The sequence below is a fragment of the Otolemur garnettii genome, unplaced genomic scaffold, assembly GCF_000181295.1.
Source record: "Otolemur garnettii isolate 467f Iridium unplaced genomic scaffold, OtoGar3 scaffold00010, whole genome shotgun sequence".
In the NCBI taxonomy this organism is placed as follows: Eukaryota; Metazoa; Chordata; class Mammalia; order Primates; family Galagidae; genus Otolemur; species Otolemur garnettii.
Window position 1 is genome coordinate 28,996,965 of NW_003852405.1, and position 5,442 is coordinate 29,002,406.

Here is a 5,442-nt window from a genome sequence, read left to right on the forward strand (position 1 = left end):
TGAACAAAAAATTTGCTTAAGTGTTCCTTTAGCCAACAAGAGGAATGAAGATTAAGAATTTAGTACAGAAAATTCAAGGTTTAAAAGTAGTATTGGGTTTTATTCTGCTCAGGTTAGACCCCAGCTGAGGAATTAAGCCGATCATGAATTAGGAAGTGGATTTTGCTGCCAAGGGTTGAAATCTGATAGTGCCTGCTGCTTGCGCTTTTCACAGTAATACCAGAAACTGCATTTCTCATGCTTTATCCCTCAATTCACAAGGCCTCTCCTGCCAGGTCGAATGACTGCCCAGAACAATAATGGGCACTGTTGCATTTCAGGGCTTAATAAGAACGGCTAAACTGTAAGTCGGGACGTGGCTGCAGGAGGACTGCTGTGCACAGAGGTTATTTTCTCTTACGAGAGCAGAGTTTCCAAGGAACTTGATTTTATGCATCTGTAAAACTCATTTTTCAATGAATCACTATCCTCTCTCTCTCTTTTAATCATTAAGAGTAGTAAATAATACAGGGACAGATATCATATGTTAGAGGCCCTCTATGGTCTGGGGTGTTTCTGGAATAATTATTCCACAAGCAAAATGTCTGTAAAGATGAAGAAAAGCAAATTAAGAAAATATATCAAAATGCTCATTAGTGATTATTATCTCTGGGTAGAAGAGGTCTGGATAATTTTTATATTTATCTTTATACTCTTAAATGTTCTCATTTGTTTCTTTTTAAAACAATGCGTAGTTACTTGTATACTTAAAAAAAAAAAGAGAGAGGCTTTAAATATCAATTCATACAGTTTTGTAAACGGTACCATGAGGTGGGAATGTCTGTGTTTTGTCTGAGTTCACAGTAAGCCTTTCCCTTCTGGGAATTCCCTGTCTCCCATCCACACCCCAGGGAAGAGGCCCAGCCGTGTTCATACCCGTCAGGGCTGAAATGTCAGCGCCCCAGAGAGGCTTTTCAAACAGCCACCTCGCTCTGCTTTGTTTTATCCACAGAGCTGATCAGCAGCTGTTTCTCTTGTCTTCTCCTCTTCTCTCTTTACAGCGAGGGGCTGTGCCTACCTTGTTTGCTGCTGTGTCCCCAGCACCAAGAATGGTGTCTGACACAGTATGCACTCAGTAAACAGTCACAGGACAAGTGAGGGAGCCCTGTGTGACCTCAGCCGCTTGTGCATAGCTAACAGGACCGGCGAGATCCTGACCAGACAAGGCCAAGCAGAATATTTCTCTCGGGAATTTGAAACTGCAAATAAGAGACCAACATGGTCTCCTTCACCTGTGAAGGTGAAGCTGGCGGGGGAGGGGTCATATGCGGCTTCTGGGCCAGGGAAAGAGAATAACCTGGCCTAGGAAAAAGGAGAAGTGTGTGAGAAGCAGGGGGAGCAGTGGGCAGCTTCCCAGGCCTGAGCCCACAGTCCTCCTGGGGCCCGCTGCGTTTCAGCCTGGGGTCACAGAACCTTAAACAGTAGGACCTCTGTAAGTTGCCCACCCAAGGGACTGTAACAAACTGGCCACTATATAGAGGTGGTCAATATAAGGAACTAGGCCTACTGCACTGTGGTGCATGGTGGATGTCCAGGCTATGAAAATTAGGTCAACTTAGCTTGGTGCCCATAGCCAGCGGTTAGGGTGCTGGCCACATACCCTGGGGCTGACGGGTTTGGGGCTGACGGGTTTGGGCCGGCCTGGGCCTGCTAAACAACAATGACAACTGCAACATCAACAAAAAAATAACCAGGCATTGTGGTGGACGCCAGTAGTCCCAGCTACGTGGGAGGCTGAGGCAAGATAATCACTTAAGCCCAAGAGTATGAGGTTGCTGTGAGCTGTGATGCCATTGCACTCTATGGAGAGCAACATAGTGAGATTCTGTCTCAAAAAAAAAAAAAAATTAGGTCAACTCAAGGAGGTGGTCAGTGTAGGGAGGTGGTCAGCTGTGGAGCCTCTACTGTAGTTCAGTTCTGTTTCAGGTTAGGTCAGCTGGACTAATACCTGTTACCTACAACCAAAGAGTCCAGATCAATATTACCTATTGTTGCCATCAGGTCTTACAAATTCATAGCAAAAAGATTTGACACAATACTCTACACTGTTTGCCCGTGAGCAGTTGGACTGCCGGTGGCAAAGCTTCCCAGGTTGTTCCCAGGGCTGATGGCCAGGCTGGTGTCTTCTTCACAGGGAGTCTTTGGCTGGTGATTGTCCTTTACATCCCTGAATGCTACATTTTAGTTATTCCACCATAAAATCTCTCATTCCAGGTGGAAGCAGGCTTCTTCCTGTGGGCCGCCCCAGGCAGCTGGGCGTCACTGCCCGTCTGACTGGTGTGTTGAGAAAGCTTCCCAGGCAGTGTCCACTGGGTCACAAGTGCCCAGAATGATTAGTGGTGCCTGCCCATGAGCACAGAGGAAGGGGATGGAACGGGGCAAAGTCCTATTCTAATTCTTCCTCAGGTAAGGCAAAGTTTGCTTCATGAGTGGGAGAGAAACAGTCAGAAAGCCATGGGACACACGTGGTCACGTCACTTCTATCCCTTGAGGGCATGTTGTAAGAACGTCTCACTTGATTGTGTAAGGATGGCACACGAGGACATAAAGAACAAGGCAGTGGCTGTGTCAATTCTGCTTTGCTTTTTAAGTTATCTTTGCAATCTCATTGCTAGCTGGTGGCCAAAAGGGCTCACTGTCACGGAGGCCGGTGGGGGAGGGATGGTGTCGGCTGACGGTTGCAAATGGTGGGCAGAGGCCTCAGAGAGGTGCTCGTGGACCATTTCATCCTGTGGCTCTAATTCCTATACGAATCTCACTGAGCTGCTGCTTGGTCTCACTTGTCTTCCTGATCTTGCCTCTACCACCCCCATCTGGCTTTTAGAAAGCTCCTTAACTGACCGGATGCCCACCTGGGGGAACAGCCCAGTCTTTGGCACGAAGACAGGGAGGAGAGGCAAGGGACCCACTGCTGGAACAACATACAAGCTGTTACTCAGAAAGAGGGGGTCAGGGAGCACAAGGAGATGAAGCTGAGGCCAGGGGACTGGGCAAAAGCCCAGAGCCAGCAGCCCCAGTGGACAGAGGCTTTCTCCTCCAGTGGCAACATTCTATCCCCTCCCCTGCTTCTCCCCAAGTCCCCTCCATCGCCCTGGCTGCTGGCAAACCACACAGGTATTTGCAGACAATTCTCAGTTTCCTGGGCTCGGCAGGGGCCGTCTCTACAGCAGCTGTGTGGGTAGGAGACAGCTCTGGGCAGAGGCAGTGGACAGCTGCCTCCCGCAGAGGCCCCCCGAGGAACCCGAGGGCCAAGGCCACACTGCTACTGCCCTTCCACCCAAGCTGCAGCAGTTTAAAATACTTTTGGCATGGATCGTAAACGTGGACCCAGCTGCCAGTACCTCCAAAATGCAGGGGGAGCTGAAGAGATGAGCTAAAGGAGATGGAACCTTCCTTCCCACCATTAAATACAATTTGTAGGAGGCCAGGGATTTGGACCGGGCTCCTGTATTAGACCCAACAGACCAAACCGAGATGGAGTCAGTCATGCTAAATGAAACTAATTAACTAAGTAACTTGGGCACATACTCCTGTAACAGACGGCTGTTTCAGTTCGTCAGGGAAGCTGAGGCTTAGTCCGTTCAGGTGGCCAGCTGCTTCAAACCCAGGTGTAACCCGTTAAGCTCTGTACGTCACTCATGTTTCCACCTGTAAAAACTGCTTGACACTCACTGAGTCTTTAAAACTTTTCTGGTGTTGAGGGCTGCCCGATTCAAGAATCGTGAATAAAAGTCAATTAAGATGTTTAAATTTGTTGCAATTTTGTCTTTTTGACACCCCTAATTTAGAAAGTGCTAAGAAAGATTCCAGAAATTACACTTATCTGAGGACTGTTAGCCAATCATTGTCAGCCTGTAGAATTCAGGTTGGAATAATACAAGAGAAAGATGAAAGGGATTTTCTCTAAAAGTGGTAAAATCCAAAATTACTTGAGGATTTTTTCCCCCACGTTTACAAATCTTAAAAGTGGAAGAAACTCCTGTCTACCTGGATAATTTCTGTCTCTGTTCTAGGCTGCAGAAAAGGTAGAATTCACCAACTATTTAATCTTGGGAAGACCTTTGCAGCCCTTGATTTTTAAGCTCTTTCTCTTTTATAATGAATGTTTTGTTTGCTTGTTTTTAATGACATAAGTCTTCCTGTGGCAGCCAGAGGTTGCCTGAAGCACAGCAAATAGGCCTTATCCTGCACACCGAGGCCTGCTAATTGGTCAGAGCTGCCTGGAGTGGTATTAACCAGCACTCTCAGGCCACATCTGGGTGCCGTGGGCAGGACGAATGAGCAATGGCTACCAGGGGCGTGCAAGTGGGAGATGCTGGCTCCCATGCCACGTATTTGATGTCCTGAGTTAGGTGCAGAGGTGCAGAGGCACCTTTCAGCCTTCTATACCCAGGGCTTCTTAGGATTCTGGAAAGCGGACCATTAGCAGGGTTAGAAGATAATAATCCATTATCAGTGGCTCCTCCAAGGAACTGACAATCTAGCTGCCTCAGAGACAAGTTCATGACGATCCCTCCCATCTTGTGAATAGCAAGAAGCTGAACTTCAGTCTCCCCACTCTGGTTTGGGCCCTCAGAACTTTGTTCCCGGATGCTGTCTGGGCCCATCCCCCCAAGGATGCTGGAGTGAACTTTCTAGATTGAAACCCTGGTTATGTGTGTCCCCTTCAGGGCTTCCCACCACTCACACAACAATTACTTGCGCCTGCCTATAGGGTTCATCTGGACCAAGTCTCGCTGGCCTCTGCCTCCCGGTGTTGTGTCCCTCTTTTCCTTGGTACCGCATGGCGCAGCCAGGCTGAGCCACTCACCCCTCCCAATCTGCTTCCTCACTGTGGGGGGTCCTGATCCCCTCGTAGCACCCCCACTAGAGACTCAGCCAACTCTTCCTCAGGCAACCTTCCTGGACACCTTGCCTCTCCCCCTGGACTGGATACACGACCCCTCACAAGCTTCTTGGGGCTTGCTCTGACCTCATGTTGCCACACGTTCATCTGCCTCCCCTGCTAAGCCATAAGCCCTGCAGGGATGCGATAATCTTACCATCTGCATCCGAACCACCAAGGCAACAGGTGGACCCTGAGTGCTTACTACACACATGGGATGGATACAAGGTTCATAAATTCATGAGATTAATGGTGACTCAGTGCAGAGCTCATGACCATTAAGTCGGCACCACCCATTTCCCCACAGTATCTTCATTGTTTCACCTCATTCCCTGCTCTCCGGGCCCCAGATTTGACTTTCCCAGAAAACATTAGTTATTGCAAAAAATTGAGGCAAAAGAACCAAGTCCCAATTGTGAATTCTGCAAAACTCTAGAAATTCAAAGTTGTTGAATCTTGGGTCCAGGAGACCTTCTGGATCATTTTAGGGGTCATAGAGGTCAGCCAAAAAGTCCATG

The 5,442-nt window shown here is 48.3% G+C and overlaps 1 protein-coding gene across 1 annotated transcript in view; it reads right to left on the minus strand.

Moving 5' to 3' along the window:
* The window catches only part of AK5 (adenylate kinase 5), a 227,219-nt gene that overhangs the window by 9,912 nt on the left and 211,865 nt on the right, over positions 1–5,442 (minus strand). The window lies entirely within an intron of this gene.